This window comes from Ahaetulla prasina, chromosome 2 (genome assembly GCF_028640845.1).
Source record: "Ahaetulla prasina isolate Xishuangbanna chromosome 2, ASM2864084v1, whole genome shotgun sequence".
NCBI classification, from domain to species: domain Eukaryota; kingdom Metazoa; phylum Chordata; class Lepidosauria; order Squamata; family Colubridae; genus Ahaetulla; species Ahaetulla prasina.
In genome coordinates this window covers 198,071,991-198,092,029 of record NC_080540.1, presented here as the reverse complement: position 1 = coordinate 198,092,029, position 20,039 = coordinate 198,071,991, and the positions used below count along the sequence as shown (strand labels likewise).

At 40.2% G+C, this 20,039-nt stretch overlaps 1 protein-coding gene and 1 long non-coding RNA gene across 3 annotated transcripts in view; one reads left to right on the top strand and one right to left on the bottom strand.

Moving 5' to 3' along the window:
- LOC131190923 (uncharacterized) overlaps nucleotides 1–20,039 on the bottom strand; it is a 112,889-nt gene that overhangs the window by 78,942 nt on the left and 13,908 nt on the right. For both annotated transcript variants that reach the window (XR_009153363.1, XR_009153364.1), the window contains exon 2: nucleotides 12,656–12,743. This is a non-coding gene — a long non-coding RNA (uncharacterized LOC131190923). The remainder of the gene's footprint in view (nucleotides 1–12,655; nucleotides 12,744–20,039) is intronic.
- The window catches only part of SHB (SH2 domain containing adaptor protein B), a 177,295-nt gene that overhangs the window by 151,555 nt on the left and 5,701 nt on the right, over nucleotides 1–20,039 (top strand). The gene's annotated exons all lie outside the window — the stretch shown is intronic.

The window sequence follows — 20,039 nt, the reverse complement described above, 5'->3', positions numbered from 1 at the left end:
AGAAATATTGCAATTCTTTATGAATAGGGAGACCTAATCAGACCCTGAGTCCATATTACCTTGGATCATCTGATTTGTCCAGAAACAACTGCCCAGGTTCAAGAGTTGTCACATCATCGGCCATTTATTTGATGTGGCCATCAAGCAAAAATGTTGATCTGATTTCTCAAAACAAATTCATGGTTGCTGTTTTGTAAAACTCTGCCGATCAGGGACTACAGTAGCATTGCAGTGGTAAATTCTGTTGAGTTTTCTGTGTTTAAAAATTCTTGTGTCTTAAATGTCTTACAGTGAATATCTATGGCGTGAATTTAAGCGCTTGCTGGCTCTCATCTCCATTTATTTAATCAGAGAAGCCATTGAGATAGAAAACGCCCACACAGCATGAACAAACGAGATGACACCTCCCGCCTACCAGCCATTTGGAAACCCGCCTTATTGACAAACGAGTCCCTAACACGAGGAATGACACCAGACCCATAGTCAGCTCCATAGGCTCACCTCACAAAACCCAGCCAAATTTCTCGCCAAACAACTACAGCCCTATGCAGAATCCATCACCTCACACGAAAAACTCATTCCAGTTCATAGAGATCATAAAGAAACAAAACTTACAGCCCAGCGACCTACCGTGAGCTTTGATGTCATATCCTCTTCACCCAAGTGCCAATCAAAGAAGCCTTGACAGCTATCCAAAACAAATATAACCCCCAAGCACATCCTAGATCTGACCAACCACTGCCTCATCCAACACATACTTCATCTATAATGGACAAAATACAAACAAGTAGAAGGAGCACCCATGGGATCACCCTCTCACCTGTCATTGCCAATCTCTACATGGAACACTTTGAAACCCAAGCTCTAGAAAATCTGATCACAACCCAAACTCTGGCTCAGATATGTAGACGACACCTTCATAATCTGGCCACACGGGAAAGAAAACTTGACAACTTCCTCACACACCTCAATAGCCTACACCCCAAAATACAGTTCACCATGGAAACAGAAGTTAATAACCAACTTCCTTCCTGGATGTCTTAGTCTACAGAAACCCAATGGCTCCCTAGGACACACCATCTACCAGAAGAAAACACACACAAACCGCTATCTGCACGCACTCTCACACCACCACCCAGCACAGATCAACTCAGAGCCAAGACACTCATCTCCAGAACAAAATGCTTAGCTGATGAACAACACCTAAAACCCGAACTAGACACTCTCACTAACGTACTAACATCCAATGGATTCCAAAACAAATAAGATTACCAAGCTAATCCAAAAGAACCCCCACTAAAATCCAAGACAGAGAACAAGAAAACGGCACAGCCCTCCTCCCATATATAAAAGGCACCACAGACAGAATCAGCAAGATCCTCCACAAACACAACATCAAGACAGCATTCTGCACAAACAGAAAATATCCACCATCCTAAGAAACCCCAAAGACAAAATTGAGTTAGAAAATCAAGGAGTATATGAAATCCCATGCACCGCCTGCCCCACCACATACATTGGACAAACCAACAGAAGAATAAGTGCACGATTGAAGAACACAAGAACTCATTCAAAAAGAGGAACTAACTTCTTCCCTGGTCCAACACTTTAAAGTCAATATCATGTCCTGTGTGGACCTCGTGAGCTTTGATGTCATATCCTCTTCACCCAAGTGCCAATCAAAGAAGCCTTGACAGCTATCCAAAACAAATATAACCCCCAAGCACATCCTAGATCTGACCAACCACTGCCTATCCAACACATACTTCATCTATAATGGACAAAATACAAACAAGTAGAAGGAGCACCCATGGGATCACCCTCTCACCTGTCATTGCCAATCTCTACATGGAACACTTTGAAACCCAAGCTCTAGAAAATCTGATCACAACCCAAACTCTGGCTCAGATATGTAGACGACACCTTCATAATCTGGCCACACGGGAAAGAAAACTTGACAACTTCCTCACACACCTCAATAGCCTACACCCCAAAATACAGTTCACCATGGAAACAGAAGTTAATAACCAACTTCCTTCCTGGATGTCTTAGTCTACAGAAACCCAATGGCTCCCTAGGACACACCATCTACCAGAAGAAAACACACACAAAGAAGGAACCCCCACTCAGACCCATAGTCAGCTCCATAGGCTCACCTCACAAAACCTAGCCAAATTTCTCGCCAAACAACTACAGCCCTATGCAGAATCCATCACCTCACACGAAAAACTCATTCCAGTTCATAGAGATCATAAAGAAACAAAACTTACAGCCCAGCGACCTACCGTGAGCTTTGATGTCATATCCTCTTCACCCAAGTGCCAATCAAAGAAGCCTTGACAGCTATCCAAAACAAATATATATATATATATATATATATATATATATATATATATATATATATATATATATATATATATATATATATATATATATATATATATATATATATATATATATATATATATATATATATATATATATATATATATATATATATATATATATATATATATATATATATATATATATATATATATATATATATATATATATATATATATATATATATATATATATATATATATATATATATATATATATATATATATATATATATATATATATATATATATATATATATATATATATATATATATATATATATATATATATATATATATGGGTCTTTGGTTGTTCGGGTTTTAGGTGTTGTTCATCAGCTAAGCATTTTGTTCTGGAGATGAGTGTCTTGGCGGCGTTTGACGAAGTCTCATTCGTCATCTTCAGGCTTCAACCGTGCTTCTGGGAGCAATGTGTGATGCAGCTGTTTATTCCTTTTCAACACAGCATTTTGCATTAAATTTCCCATCCATCCAGGAACTTTATAGCTTAAGTCCTAACTGAACATCTGTGAATGAAAGAAACCCCTTTGTTCTTAGATTTCTTAAGCGAGTCCTCCTGGGTGAAGGAGATTTTTGAGCCAGCTCTCTCTTTCCCTGCAATATTGCTCCCATTCTAGATGGTTTCCCTGTGTTCTCAGGCAAACATTTGAGGTCACAATAAAATAGCTGGAAAGTGGAGGTAGGAGACAGTGCCAACCAGCAGAACTGTGCTCAGTGGCACCCGCATTAGCCATCTAGAATCCAGACCTGTTTTGGCTGCCAGTTTTAAGCCCCAACAAACTTTCAAGATCTTCACAGCCAGCATAAGCTTGGATCCAGAAGCAATGCCACTGTTCAAACTCCAAATGCTTGAAATGTAATCATTTGATGTGGATCCAGGGAAGGCCATAAGGACTTCACACCACTTCTACAAACATTTCAGCTGAAGGGCTGTTGTTTAAATCATACCTCAAATCCTCTTTGCATTTACAAGGAAGTGGCAGAGGGTCCTGCTGTTAGCAAGTTGTTGTTGTTTTTTAACCAAGTGCCTGTTGTTGGAAGGGATCCCCCTAGATTTCTCCGTTTTCCAAATAGATGTTAAAGCTCTTCTTTTGAAAAGTAGCTCCTCCTCCTCCTCCTCCTCCTTATTTTTATTTTTATTTATTTGCAAAGACCTGTTGATTATTCCTTTTCAACACAGCATTTTGCATTAAATTTCCCATCCATCCAGGAACTTTATAGCTTAAGTCCTAACTGAACATCTGTGAATGAAAGAAACCCCTTTGTTCTTAGATTTCTTAAGCAAGTCCTCCTGGGTGAAGGAGATTTTTGAGCCAGCTCTCTCTTTCCCTGCAATATTGCTCCCATTCTAGATGGTTTCCCTGTGTTCTCAGGCAAACATTTGAGGTCACAATAAAATAGCTGGAAAGTGGAGGTAGGAGACAGTGCCAACCAGCAGAACTGTGCTCAGTGGCACCCGCATTAGCCATCTAGAATCCAGACCTGTTTTGGCTGCCAGTTTTAAGCCCCAACAAACTTTCAAGATCTTCACAGCCAGCATAAGCTTGGATCCAGAAGCAATGCCACTGTTCAAACTCCAAATGCTTGAAATGTAATCATTTGATGTGGCCATCAAGCAAAAATGTTGATCTGATTTCTCAAAACAAATTCATGGTTGCTGTTTTGTAAAACTCTGCCGATCAGGGACTACAGTAGCATTGCAGTGGTAAATTCTGTTGAGTTTTCTGTGTTTAAAAATTCTTGTGTCTTAAATGTCTTACAGTGAATATCTATGGCGTGAATTTAAGCGCTTGCTGGCTCTCATCTCCATTTATTTATTTGCAAAGACCTGTTGATTATTCCTTTTCAACACAGCATTTTGCATTAAATTTCCCATCCATCCAGGAACTTTATAGCTTAAGTCCTAACTGAACATCTGTGAATGAAAGAAACCCCTTTGTTCTTAGATTTCTTAAGCAAGTCCTCCTGGGTGAAGGAGATTTTTGAGCCAGCTCTCTCTTTCCCTGCAATATTGCTCCCATTCTAGATGGTTTCCCTGTGTTCTCAGGCAAACATTTGAGGTCACAATAAAATAGCTGGAAAGTGGAGGTAGGAGACAGTGCCAACCAGCAGAACTGTGCTCAGTGGCACCCGCATTAGCCATCTAGAATCCAGACCTGTTTTGGCTGCCAGTTTTAAGCCCCAACAAACTTTCAAGATCTTCACAGCCAGCATAAGCTTGGATCCAGAAGCAATGCCACTGTTCAAACTCCAAATGCTTGAAATGTAATCATTTGATGTGGATCCAGGGAAGGCCATAAGGACTTCACACCACTTCTACAAACATTTCAGCTGAAGGGCTGTTGTTTAAATCATACCTCAAATCCTCTTTGCATTTACAAGGAAGTGGCAGAGGGTCCTGCTGTTAGCAAGTTGTTGTTGTTTTTTAACCAAGTGCCTGTTGTTGGAAGGGATCCCCCTAGATTTCTCCGTTTTCCAAATAGATGTTAAAGCTCTTCTTTTGAAAAGTAGCTCCTCCTCCTCCTCCTCCTCCTCCTTATTTTTATTTTTATTATGGTCCTTCTTCTTCCTCTTCTTCGGTTGAACCTACAAAGAAGCATAGCTAGGAGGGAGAGTCTGATGTCTGTTATGTCAAGGAAATAGCAATCTAATACTGTATATAATCAGATATTGCTCCAAGTTTGTCTTGTGGCAGGAGGGCAGGAGAAATGTCCTCATGAATTTGCTGGGCACTTTAGGTGGGTCATTGTAATTTTTTTCCCTTTGAGTCAGTGGGGTCCTTGGGTGCTGTCTGAGCTTGGTGGTTTTCTTTGCAAGGATTTCATTACCAAACTAGGTAACATCATTGGCACTGATGATGTTACCTAGTTTGGTAATGAAATGCCTGCAAAAAACCAGCAAGCACCAAGGTCCCCATTGACCTGAGCTGCAAATATTCTCTTCCATCGATACTTTTGAGTCATGTGTCTCAATGATGATGAGACGGTTTCAAGATCATTGTCAGTACGGAATCTCTGTAGCAACCTAAAATTCAGCTGGTTATTGTCCTAAATAAAAGTTTGATATCTTGCAGAAAGAACATTGGTCCTCCCAGAGCAGACATATATGTGGTACATTTCAGGGAGATGACATACTGTACAGTAATATAATCAGATATTGCTCCAAGTTTGTCTTGTGGCAGGAGGGCAGGAGAAATGTCCTCATGAATTTGCTGGGCACTTTAGGTGGGTCATTGTAATTTTTTTCCCTTTGAGTCAGTGGGGTCCTTGGGTGCTGTCTGAGCTTGGTGGTTTTCTTTGCAAGGATTTCATTACCAAACTAGGTAACATCATTGGCACTGATGATGTTACCTAGTTTGGTAATGAAATGCCTGCAAAAAACCAGCAAGCACCAAGGTCCCCATTGACCTGAGCTGCAAATATTCTCTTCCATCGATACTTTTGAGTCAGTATTGACTCCTGATGACTGACTGTTAGGATGAGTTCTTGATCTTTTCTTGGCAAGATTTTAGACATACTAATTTGCCATTGCCTCCCTCCAAAGGCTGACAAAGTGACCGGCCCAAGGTCACCCAGATGGCTTCTTAAAATGGGACTAAAACTCACTGTTTCCACCCTGATATCTTAACCACCAAAACAAACTAGATCTCCATTGTAAATTATTAAGCTTTTAACTTTGGGTACCGTATACCTAGGTCCCCCTGCCCAAATTTCATATGTTATTTTAAAAAGTCAATTGTTCGAGGTGTAGGGCATTCACTGAGGCTTATATCCGATCGCTTTCTTATATTCTGAAAAATAGCATGGCAATGATGCAACCAAATAGCTTCATTGAACAAGCCTGGACTTGCCTCTGTCAGAGTTCTTGGTTTGTTTAGTTTTTGCCATTGACATCTTTAATGCACCATTCATATATTTAAATATAAGCCCCTTTCTGTCCACTCCCAACAGACTGTGATGGCATTTATGTTTGCTTTCTTACTGTGTGTGCTTTTTCAGAAAATGATGGATTGAGTGTATGAAATTCTTCTATATTGCAGCAGAGCTTTTATTTTCTTACTGTTTCCTTTCATAGCTCAGAATATTAGAAAGCAATGTAGCAGTAGATCTAAAGTAATCAAGAATAAGGTGAAAGGGAAACAGGCGGGTTTACTTTCCAATAAAATCTTGTTTGAAGTAAATAATACAGATAATTATAGCAGAAGGCAGGGGTTAGGATGTGTCCACACCTAGGCATGGCTATTGCTCTTTTGATTTCCAATGGTACCTATAAAAACTGGCAAAGACATTGAAGTTCTGACTTCTCTGTCAAAACTGTGTGTTCAAAGTTGCATTTCTACATTCCTCTTGTCCTTCCACCCTCTTTTGGGGGGTGGGGGAGAAATGAGCTCAGAATGACTTGTTCCCATTTACTTTTTGTTAATGTTTTTTTAAAAAACTGTCATTGCCATTTAGTTAATTGGAGGCTATTCTGTTGGGGAATTCAGCTGCATTCTCATGCTAAGCACAACATTTTACTGAATAGGATGAGAACTATAAATTCCAGGAAATAAATGAAGTGAAGAGATAGAAGTGTCAACCAACAGGCAAGTTGTAGGGAATGTGAGTAGGAGTCTGAGAGTCTCCTGTTCCATCATTCTTTTCCCAGATTAAAATCTATAATTTGACAATATTCTAAATAGCAAAGCAATAGATGCTGTAGGGGAATAGCTGCATTGAGACCAAACAGGTCACCAAAGACATTACTCAACATTATAGCCAAGAAGACCTTTTGAGTCATGTGTCTCAATGATGATGAGACGGTTTCAAGATCATTGTCAGTACGGAATCTCTGTAGCAACCTAAAATTCAGCTGGTTATTGTCCTAAATAAAAGTTTGATATCTTGCAGAAAGAACATTGGTCCTCCCAGAGCAGACATATATGTGGTACATTTCAGGGGAGATGACATACTGTACAGTAATATAATCTAATATAATCGCCTACTGTACCATAATGTATCATATTACTATATATCAGTGATTGGCTAACCTTTTCCGGACTGAGTGCCCAAAGCATGTGCACGCATGCGCATGCGCCCAGATCCCCAAAATGCAATGTGTGCGCGGGGCCTGCACATGCTGTACCCCCGGCACATGTGAACATGGCCTCTGCACGCAGCCCCCCACACGTGCCCTGCCCCTGCGTATGCGAAGCAGAGTCTTGAAGACCAGCTGGCTGGTGGGAGGTGTGTGCACATGTGTGGTGGAGCTGAAATGGGGTGACGGCTCATGTGCCATCAGAGAGGGCACTGCGTGCCACCTCTGGCACGTGTGCCATAGGTTCACCATCACAGCTATATATTCATATTATTGCACTTGCTACTGCAAGTAGGGGAGGTAAAATTACAGGACTGGTAGCTTGGCTGAGGAGCCACTTCTCAGGAGTTCATGGCAGACATGAAATGTGTATTATGGACCTCCATCCCATCTCCTTAGGATGGATCACCTATTAAGCTGGTCCAAGAAGTAGCCTCTGATTGAGCTATCTCCTTCCTCTAGTGTTTGGTCATCCATATTGTTATTTTATCTCACCTGCTACATCCTGCGATATGAAGCAGAAGTAGGCATATAACAGGTGTGGTTGATGATGAGGAAGGAGACCTCTTAGTAGGATTCAGTTGTCACATTCTGCCTCTTTGCTAATCCTCATGCACAGCATCAGACTCTCAAGCAGGAATTTCTAGTGACTCTTTTGTTTTTAACTTCACAAAAACAACATAAAAGAAATCTAAGGAATTGCCTAGACAGTCTTGTGATTTTTAAATAAACATGATCATGCAGGATCCTCACTCTGTGGAAGCTTACATTTGCTTTTTCTTCCACGCTGAAACTAGTAGAATTGGCTGTGATTGTGAACTGTGTCTAGACATGTGCCTTCTTTCAGATCATATCATAGCTTTTCTTTTTTTATATAGTTTCCGAAATTACAGTACAGCACCCACACAGATACTTTCATTTTATCTGCCATATCCTACAGAGATTCCAGCTGACAAATTATGTGGATGGTATGTAAGAAAGACCTTGAGGAACAAGGTGGAGATACTGTTTAGAGAATGCCCAGATAAGAGAGGTCATACCCCATAGCTCTATAATGGGAGGAGAAAAAGCAATCTCCCTAACGTCTTAGACTGCAAAGGAGACAATGGGAGATATTTGTACTTTCAGGCTTGCAATATTCTGTTAATGTAATAGCCTTACAATAAGGCAGAATTGCCAAAGAATCGAGGCCTTTGAACTCTGGTGCTGGAGAAGACTCCTGCGAGTCTCTTGGACTGCAAGGCAAACAAACAAGTCAGTCCTAGAGGAGATCAACCCTGACTGCTCTTTAGAAGGCCAGAAACTGAAATACTTTGGCCACCTAATGAGAAAGAATGACTCATAATAATTAATAATAATAATAATATAAATACTTTGGCCACCTAATGAGAAAGAATGACTCATAATAATTAATAATAATAATAATATAAATAATAAATAATAATAATGAATAATGAGAAAGAAGGACTCACTGGAGAAAAGCCTAATAGGGGACAACAGAGAAGAAGGTGGCTGGATGGAGTCACTGAAGCAGTAGGTATGAGCTTAAATGGACTCCAGAGGATGGTAGAGGACAGGAAGGCCTGGAGGAACATTGTCCATGGGGTCGCGATGGGTCAGACACAACTTTGCAACTAACAACAAGGCAGAATTAGTTTATCTGGTCATGTTTCCTATCTGGTTTACTTGGGAAGGCTGACATTATGATAGAACAGGGATGTGAAATTCGTGTCATCACGTGACATATCACAACTTTTTCCCCTTCACTAAACCAGGTGTGGGTGTGGCCAGCATGTGACACATCTGGGCTGCAGGACATGAGTTTGACAGCCCTGTAAGAGAACATCCTTAGGCATCTTAATTTTGTTTAATCTAGCTACTCAGCCTGTTGGGAAGTACCCAACCAGGCCAGCGGGAGGCATCAAGGGCAGAATTAGCCTCAAATTTTTGCATAGCCACAAGTGATCCAGAACTGACTTCTCTTAAGCTCCATAGAATCTTATCCATCTGTTCCCAGGCTAAGGCTGGCAGTCTGGGGAGTTTCCTGTATAATAGGCAGAATATTAAAAAATGGTAAGTTTGAACTTTACATATGTAGGTCTGGTTACTTGTGCCTAACACAGCCCCTTTTCCCCACCCTGTCCTTTTCCATTTTCACTAGTAGCAAACATAGCAGAGTTTGTGACAAGCATTTCTCCATCTGAGCACACTTTCTCTCCCTTTTCCTCTACCCAAAAGTTCTGAATTTCTAGAAGTGCAAAATCCTCATTGGTACCTTTTGCCAAGTCTTCCTTCTATATTAATAATGCTGTATTTTCTAATCTATAATTTTGATTATATTGGCATCCCTGTGTTTTGTAGCAAAGAAGCGATGATTTACAATGTCATTTTTTTAAAATGCAGAACTATAGAACTAATGACATCTGGTAAATCTTCCTAAAGATCCGTTTTTGGAACATTACCTGTTAGAAAATGAAGCAATTGCTTTGCCTTGTTGTTTAGCTTCCTCAGAAATATTGTTATTCTGATTTTTTTTAAAGGATCCTTACTTGCACATAAATCATACATTCCTGTTAATCTGAGGGGAAATAGTACTCCTGGTTTGAAACAATTTCTGCTACTGTAGTGTAAAAGCTTTTTTTAAAAAAAGTTGCATTCAATTGTGTGAAACACCTGTGCGCTCTCTCAGAACAACTTGACAATTCAGGGAAAGAAAGGGATCAGAAGTGATCGGTGTTTCTGCTTAAACTTAAGCAGCCACCTACCAAAACCAACACCAAAAGGAAACAGAATTCTCTACAACAGTCAAACCTGATTTCATTGAGGGCCGCATCAGGGTTGTGTTTGACCTTGGGGGGGGCGGGGGGGGCAGCATGACGTCACTCATGTCAGGGGGCCCATGTGGTGACCCAAGCACTCTGCCAGCGAAAATGGACTCCTGAGCTCCATTTTGGGCTGCAACGTCCTCCTGCAACCCTCTGCCAGCGAAAACAGAGCTTGGGAGGGCTGGCAGAGGCACCATGGGCCGATCCTTCACTGTTTCCAAGGTGGCCCTGTTGGTCAGATCTAAGTACCCCATGGGGCATATCTGGCCCCCGGACCTTGAGTTTGACACTCCTACTCTACAACATTCCGCATTCTGGGAAATATACTTATATTTCTGTTTCTTTTTTTTCACCTCGGGGGCTTTATTCCATTGAAGGAGATCGGAATACCATAATTTTAAAAAAATTAGAACATGTACCAGGGACTAAAATTTGATGACATTATTTAGATTCTCCACAAATGGACTATAAGCAGCTTTGATTCTCAGTCCTAAGGACCACGGTACCTTGCTACAGGCACTCACTAAGCTTCTGTGATCTCAGAAGTGTGCAGATGTCTATGTGATAGAGCTAAGCAGTGGCCACTCTACAATTATGGTTTATTATACAGCCAGTGTGGTTGTGATTGAGAATGAAAATTCTCTTTTTCCTTTTGAGATGAAGTGAGCCTGACAATGCATGGGATTCCAAGTAATAGAGTCATAATCATTGAGCCCATGCTCTCTCTCCAATTGCATAAATGTTACGTGTGAGTGTTTTAAAGTCATTTTATCATGAAAAAGAAGGCAATTTAACATAACTATTACCCTGTGCTCTTCATGAAAAATGCATTAAGCAATTATAACTGAAAGTAAGAGGTCTTGGGAAGCAACCTACTGCTGTGGGCGATGTGTCCCGGCAGCTGCAAAAAAGTGTGAAGCCGTATTAAATGCTACAATTATTAGGAAGGTGATGGTTCATGTAATGGTGGGGTGGGGTGGGGTGGGGTGGGGTGGTGAAGAAAGCATGTCTGCCATGTGCTGTATTTCGTAATCATTTTGATAAAAAGAAACGTCCCATTCGTTTTGTTGAGACAACTATTTTTTCATAGGCAGGAACTGCATTATAAGTAGTGTGGCTGAATAGCATTAAGTAGATTCCTTCCAATTATGGTTATGAATGGCACGCACTCCACTTGTGAAGCATGGCAGAGCTTTGATGCAATTATTGTAACCTACAGAGCTTTAGGAAAATGCTGGGTTGTTGTTATCATCCAGAGGCCCATGTCTGAAAATTTTAAATGGGAAAACTAAGAGCCTCTTTCCTTTCATAGCGCATTTTCCAGTTCTCAACTAATTTTTCCAGTGCTTAGGCTGGTTGCTAAAAGTCTGACGCCACAAATCAGTGGCTATGGACCAAGCTAGTTCATCACAATGAAAGCTGATTTTCAGCACAAAGCAACTTTTCTGAAATAGAATTGCTCATTTGATAGCTAACGGTGCTGCCAGTTTAGATGATTGACTCCCAGATGTGGATAGTTTTTGGACATTTACACTCCCTTTGGTGCTGGCCGCTTTATGGCCATTTGACATGGAACTCTGCTCAGCCACCGCTTCCTCTTCAGCCTGATTGAAAATGCATTTTGACTCATTCATTTAACAATCTTAAGAATTTCACAAAAGAAATGTAGAATTCTGGATTGTACAAAAACAGGGATAGGAGTACAGTTTCAATGTACTCTTCCACTTTTAAAAGCTCTCTGAATGTTATAAATTATCAAATCAGGAATACTATATAGAATCCTCTCCTATCTAATGATCATAACATGTACCGTGTTTCCCCGAAAATAGACCTACCCCAAAAGTCCTAGCTTGATTTTTTTACATGTGCACCCAATATAAGCTCAACCCCAAAATAAGCCCTAATTAAGACCCTGCCCACTCCAGGGGTGCACGGGTAAAAATTAAGCTAGGGTGAGATGGGGGGGTGGAGCTGCCCTACTACTAATCTTCAGAAAGTTGCAGCCAGGCCTTGCACACCCCAACACCTGCCTTGCTGGCCTATTTCTTCTGCAGCCGCCAAGGCCTGCAAGGCTTTTCTAAAGGCTTCTGAAGCCGATAACAGAGTTCCAGATCAATCTGGAGTTCTGTTATCGGCTGCAGCCTTCAGGAAAGCCTTGCCAGCCACAGAGTAGTTCTTAATAGAATAGAATAGAATTTTTATTGGCCAAGTGTGATTGGACACACAAGGAATTTGTCTTGGTGCATATGCTCTCAGTGTACATAAAAGAAAAGATACGTTCATCAAGGTACAACATTTACAACACAATTGATGGTCAATATATCAATATAAATCATAAGAATTAAATACCTCTGACAGCAAAAAGGAAGCCTGGGACGACAGGCGCAAGTGAGGTGAGTCAGTGGATGACATCCTCCCCGAAAATAAGACCTGGTGCCTTTTTTGGTGGCAAAAAAATATAAGACAGGGTCTTATTTTTGGGAAAACATGATAACTTGCAGTGTTACAATTAAAAGATTTTAGAGTATGTAGAACAGCTCTTGAAGCAATGTCTTTTATCACACTTTATTGCCTGATTTGCAATATGTAAGGTTGTAGCAAACAGCCAAAGATAAGCATTAATGCGAAGGTACAAACATGTAACATAGAAGAATTACACAAAAAAAGAACTCAGGGCTTTTTCATCATGTACAGAAGATTCCCATCTGATTGCATCAGTATCTTGGCCATGTTAGTAAAAAAAAATCTAAGCTTTCGTGTTATTGAATAGTTCTGGGTAGATGGAACACTCTTAGATCTGGAGCCAATGGGTTGCAGCCCATAATTGCTATTATTATTGCAATTGAGTGACTGTTGACAGGGTTACATGGACTGAAAAATCATCACTTTATTTAACTAGGTTTCGTCAGATACTGTTTTGCTGAATTGTTGCAGCTCACAACTCCATCTGGCTCCTGTCTGTAGCCTGCCTCTAAAGCTTTTAGTGCTGTCCACTGTCCTTCTTTTTTCTATCCTTCCCAAATGCAGCTGTCAGTATCGCTTTTGTGGTTCCTTTATTTTTAGAGAGAAAGCTTTAAGCCCAGATTATGTGGCCATGGTCAGCACAACATCACTTGGTTGTTCAAATTCTTGGAGATTATTTGTCAAGACTCTTTACTATGGGAATGCAACATTTGTCAGTGCTGGAAAATTGAACTTGACATTTGGAAAGGTTAACTAATATTTGAAGTAGTTTTGTGAATCTACCAGGCAGTTGTAATATAATTGTACTATACAGTGAGCGCATTTTGAAATTTCACACACAAAAACAAGTCCTACACAACGGTTTTGTTCACAAACTCTGCTAAACCGTGTTTTGCTTTACCTTGATGTACTGAATAAACCACAGTTGGTTGATTTTGCACATTGAGCAATCAACTGTGACCTACCCATTGCAGTGGTTAGATTCACACAGAATGTTAAGTGGAACTGAAGAAATACCATGATGGCTTTCCATGGTATCTGAATGAGACATGCCAAAGAGAACCATGTTATGTTCGTACAGCCTATATGTAATTTCCCTATTTATAGAGTAAAATATCCTGAAACGTTCTGTTAATGTCAGTCTTTGGAATAGCTTCACAAGTTTCCTATATAGCTTTATATAGCTTTGGAAAGAATCTCCCAGCATTACACAATATCCTTGCAATTTCTTCTAATTTATTTATTTTATTTTTATTTATTTGTTTATTTCGTCAAGCATGTATTTTATGACAGATACAAGTGTAAACGTAATTATAAATACATGTAAAAGATACGAATAAAAGAAAACATTAGGACGGGGCGGTAGGCACGCTGGTGCACTTATGCATACCTCTTACAGACCTCTTAGGAATGGGGTGAGGTCAACAGTAGACAGTCTAAGGTTAAAGTTTTGGGGGTTTTGGGATGAGACCACAGAGTCTGGTAGTGAATTCCAGGTATTAACAACTCTGTTACTGAAGTCATATTTTCTGCAGTCTAGTTTGGATTGGTTTACCATGAGTTTGCATCTATTGTGTGCTCTTGTATTGTTTTGGTTGAAGCTGGAGTATTCTTGTCGGTGTTGTCTTCTTAATTTGAAGCTCTTGAAATATGCTGGTCTGCAGTTTTGATAATTCTCCATCAGCACGGGTCGAGATTCCAAGGAATTATTGTAGCTACAGTCCAAAGGTTTCATAAGGCCTTAGATTGACGAGGAGGAAACCTGCTCTAGCGTATGATGGTGGAATTTATGAGAGTTTATTAATCCTTACCAGTTATTAGCCAGGCTGTTCTGTTGCTGCCAAAACAAGAGGAGATTTCATAAGTTTGTATAGTCATTTTCTTTCTGCCTCCAAGACCTTTTGTAATACTGCCCTTATCTAATCATATAGGCTGTTTCCTTTTCTAGCAGAGATGCCAGCTTTGGCTTTCCTCTTGCCAACATTCTCCCACAGACATCTCAGTGTGACCTATTGCATCCAATAGGTTCCCTCCTCTAGTTACTCGTTAAACTGCTTTCCTGGTTAGCACTTCCTGGTTTTATTTGCTTGGAGTTTCTCCAGACCTACTTTTAATTGAGATTGGATTTGGCAAGAAACCCCCACAAATGTGACTGGAAAAAAGGGGAATCAATAATTTTCCAAGTTTTCAAAAGCTTCCTTCCTGTTAACTTGGAAATGATTTCATCACCAACGTAGCTATTTTGCATGCAGACATGCTTTAAGTAGGAATTTCCCAGGAAACCTTCTTGAAGAATTCATCCGGCCGGTCTTTTTACCTTTGTAGCATATGTAGATCCAGATGCAGTAACTTTTTAAGTGATTGAGGAGAATGTGGCTGAGAAATTAGCATACCTGCCTTCTAAGGGTACAGGGATGCAGTGGCTTAGTGGCTGAGACACTGAGCTTGTCAATCGAAAGGTCAGCAGTTCAGTAGTTTGAATCCCTAGTGCTGCATAACAGGGTGAGCTCCCATTACTTGTCCCAGCTTCTGCCAACCTAGCAGTTCGAACGCACGTAAAAATGCAAATACATAAATAGGGACCACCTTTGGTGGGAAGGTAACAGCGTTCTGTGCGCCTTTGGCATTTAGTCATGCCGGCCACATGACCATGGAGACGTCTTCGGACAGCGCTGGCTCTTCTGCTTTGAAACGGAGATGAACACCTCCCCCTAGAGTCGGGAACGACTAGCACGTATGCTAGTCCTTTACCTTTACCTTAAATCATGGGCATTTAAAGTGAATGAATGTGTTTTAACCCTGTCACTTGTATCTTTAGCTGATTGCAGAGGACGACATTTGAACCTTAGGATTCTAGGGGCAAGAGGAATCTAGATAAAGTTATACAGGGTGGAAGACAATCACATCTAGAGATGAAAGATTGGGAACTCACCCTCCTCAGTAGGCTTCCCAATTCACAGGCACTCATTGTGTCCGCAGTTAGAAAGGCAAGCCTGATAGATTTTTGAACAAGAGCTGTCAAAAATCCATTAACAGTCTTGCAAGGACACATACCACATACCAGCTGAATATGGGTCACGAACAGCAAACATTGCAAGAGAGCAGAGAAGAGCACGTTTTAATTCCACAGGCAGAGGTTTGCATCAAAGTTTTTGCAATTCATGCAGTCAGCTGGTGATTATGGAAAACGTTCCATTCAAGTTGATTTGATCTCGTGTCTTATTAAATTCTGTATTTAATCAAATCAAGGTTAATGAAAATGGGAGAAAAGAAAACTAAACACAACAGGTAAGGAAATTTGGACACTCTTTCAATTAACACCTCGTAGCCCTTCTTTAGGTGACACAGTGGCTCAGTGGCTAAGATGCTGAGCTTGTTAATCGAAAGGTCAGCAGTTCAGAATAGAATAGAATTTTTTATTGGCCAAGTGTGATTGGACACACAAGGAATTTGTCTTGGTGCATATGCTCTCAGTGTACATAAAAGAAAAGATACGTTCATCATTTACAACACAATTGATGGTCAATATATCAGTATAAATCATAAGGATTGCCAGCAACAAAGTTACAGTCATACAGTCATAAGTGGAAAGAGATTGGTGATGGGAACTATGAGAAGATTAATAGTAGTGCAGATTTAGTAAATAGTTTGACAGTGTTGAGGGAATTATTTGTTTAGCAGAGTGATGGCCTTCGGGAAAAAACTGTTCTTGTGTCTAGTTGTTCTGGTGTGCAGTGCTCTATAACGTCGTTTTGAGGGTAGGAGTTGAAACAGTTTATGTCCTGGATGTGAGGGATCTGTAAATATTTTCACAGCCCTCTTCTTGATTCGTGCAGTATACAGGTCCTCAATGGAAGGCAGGTTGGTAGCAATTATTTTTTCTGCAGTTCTAATTATCCTCTGAAGTCTGTGTCTTTTTTGTTGGGTTGCAGAACCGAACCAGACAGTTATAGAGGTGCAAATGACAGACTCAATAATTCCTCTGTAGAATTGAATCAGCAGCTCCTTGGGCAGCTTGAGCTTACTGAGTTGGTGCAGAAAGAACGTTCTTTGTTGTCCTTTCTTGATGATGTTTTTGATGTTAGCTGTCCATTTTAGATCTTGCGATATGATAGAACCTAGAAATTTAAAGGTTTCTACTGTTCATACTGTGTTGTCTAGTATTGTGAGAGGTGGAAGTATGGAAGGGTTTCTCCTAAAGTCTACCACCATTTCTACGGTTTTGAGTGTGTTCAGTTCCAGATTGTTCAGCAGTTCAAATCCCTAGTGCTGCGTAATAGGGTGAGCTCCCGTTACTTGTCCCAGCTTCTGCCAACCTAGCAGTTCGAAAGCAGGTAAAAACCGCAAGTAGAAAAGTAGGAACCACCTTTGGTGGGAAGGTAACAGCTTCCGTGCACCTTTGGCATTTAGTCATGCCGACCACATGACCACAGAGATGTCTTTAGACATCACTGGCTCTTTAGCTTTGAAACAGAGATGAGCACTGCGCCCTAGAGTTGGGAACAACTAGCACATATGTGCGAGGGGAACCTTTACCTTTACCTTTAGCTCTTCTTTGGCAGAAGAAACGGCTTCCAACTATTTGTTGCAGGCAGCTACAGTATATATCCTTTTTTTCCCTTACTTTTGGTGTGCTTTCTTGCAGAATTCTTCTAGTTCAAGAATATTTTGAGGACTCTTTGCATACACTTCGTGTTTGAGATCTTCCCACATTTTTTACAGTAATATACAAGTTTGGGAACCATGATGGCCATTCCAAAGACTTTCTCTTTCTCTCTTGTAATTGCTTCATGATTGATTTGGGAAACTAATTTGGACTGTTGTCTCGCTAATATTTCCAAGCTCTTTTGAGTTTCAATTTCTTCATTGACTATGGAACATTAGCTTCTTGGAAATGTTGAAATTTAGTTGAAATTCATCCTTCCTTCTGCCCACACAATACTTCCTGTGCTACTGGATGCCGTCTTGCTCAATGCCTGACAAAATGTCCTTTTCTTTAAATTCCTCAAACATTTTTCTTCAAATGTTTCGTGTGCAGTGCCTAAAGAAGTCAACATTGGTTTTTATCAGTCAAAAGCACCTTGTTCCAAAGGGTTTCAGGCTTATCAAAGGTTGTTGGTTTATGTGTTTGCATCAGTGAAACAATGACCTATGATGAGATTAGAGAAAATATTTCTTTCTGATAACTCTCTGACGAAGATTATTGTTGTATAATCAATACTTCATAGAGGATTTTTCAGCAACTACTTCAGTGTCAGTTAAACGTTTCAGCAAGTCTTTTGCAGCGATTGTTGGTTCTACCTTGCAGATCAATGTCCCATAAATCAGTGAAAAAATGAAGTTAAAAAAAAAAAGGTTGGATATTTCCAAGACCTAAGAATATTTATCAGCTAGTAGAGTTCCACAAGGAAGAGTAAAGCAAAACCCAAAAACAAGAACTAAAAACTGTTAGAGTTGGCTATAGCAAATATTTGGAAGTTGTCGTTTCCACTCACATTTTCAGAAAGATGTTGTATTTAACTTTTTACCATGTAAAAGTTGTGTCAATTTCTATTCACTTCAGGAGTGCAAGAATATGCCTAAATTTTTATATACAGTTGTGAAAAGACTGGAAGAAGAGCAATCAATTCAAAGCGTTATGCATCTAACAGTTTTCTAAAAGAAGGGGTCTCCAACCCAGGGGTGAAATACAGCAGGTTCTTGAGAACCGGCAGTGGGATTTTTTTAAACAAATTTTTATTGATTTTTTAGTTTCCCACACACACACACACCTACATGATTTATGAACAGAGTATTGACCATCTTATACAATTCAATGTATTCAAATATATTTTACTTAATTACAGTTTTTGCCAAAATGTTCTTTTTTCATAGTTTTTATTCATTTCCTAATATTTTCTTGTTCATTTTTTAAGTCACATCTTCTTTCGCCCTCAAGTTCTAATTTCTCCGTTTTTAGTGTTCATACTCTTTCGTTCTTTTTTTTAAAAACTATTTAAATTTTATCCTAATATATTCAAATATATTCGGGGTTGCTTTTCTTCCATTTCATCTTTTGCTTTTCACAGCAATCCTTTCTTCTCCTCTCACTCCTTTCCCTCCCTCCTTTCTTCCTTCCTCCTTTCTTCTCTCCTCTCCTACTACTTCTCTACTTCCCCTTCCTTTCTCCCCCTCCACCCTACTTCCTCCCTATCTAGCCTTCTCTCCTACTCTTATTTCCCCTACCTTTCCTCCTCTCCTCTTCCCTTTCTTCTTTCTCTCTCCCTCCTTCTCCCTTTCCATCTCTCCTTATTATCTCTCTCCATTGCTGTATTTATTTTCATATCAATATTTCTGGTGTCCAGAAAACCCTAGTTTTCTCATTTATTATGCATTTTTCTCAAATCTCCCCTCTTATATTTTAATTATTAATATTGTCTTCATCTTATTCCATTTATATCATACAATTAATTAATGCAACTAATGTAGGGTAAATTTTGAGTAGTTCGGAGAACCGGCAAATATCACCTCTGGCTGGCCCCAGAGTGGGGAGGGAATAGCGATTTTGCAGTATCCTTCCCCTGGAGTTCGGTGGAAATGGGGATTTTGCAATATCCTTCCCCCAGGAGTTGGGTGGGAATGGGGATTTTGCAATATCCTTCCCCCAGGAGTAGGGTGGGAATGAGGATTTTGCAGTATCCTTCCCCTGCCACGCCTGCCAAGCCACACCCACAGAACCGGTAGTAAAAAAAAACTGAGTTCCACCGCTGCTTCCACCCCCAATCCAAGGATTGGCACCGGTCTGTGGCAAGCCAGCAACCAGTCTGGACAAACAAGCAAAGCCCCTTCCGGGCATTCCGGGCAGGCAGCATGCAAAACCACACTCCTTCCGGTCCATGGAAAAACCTTTCTCCAGGGAACCGGTTCCTGGTACCCCAAAGGTTGAAGGCCGTTGTTCTAAAGCATGATTATGCTGCATGATAATAGGACAGCCCCTGACAGCCTGTATGCATATTATATTCCGATCTCTGACAAATAAAAATTGTCCTATGATGAGACAATCAGGGATGCATTTTCATGCCTTGCAACGTTACAAATGCAAGGAAATATAATTTGGCAATGTAATATGCTTCAGGGAAGTAGGCTTGGAAAACTGGATTCAGGAATATGATATTCTCTTCTAATATTCTGCCAGTAGGAATCCTGTGTAAAGTTGGTACAGAGCCAACCTTTCCACTGGCTCTTTCAGACCTTTCAATATAATTCCCTCCATATAAATAAATAAAAACCT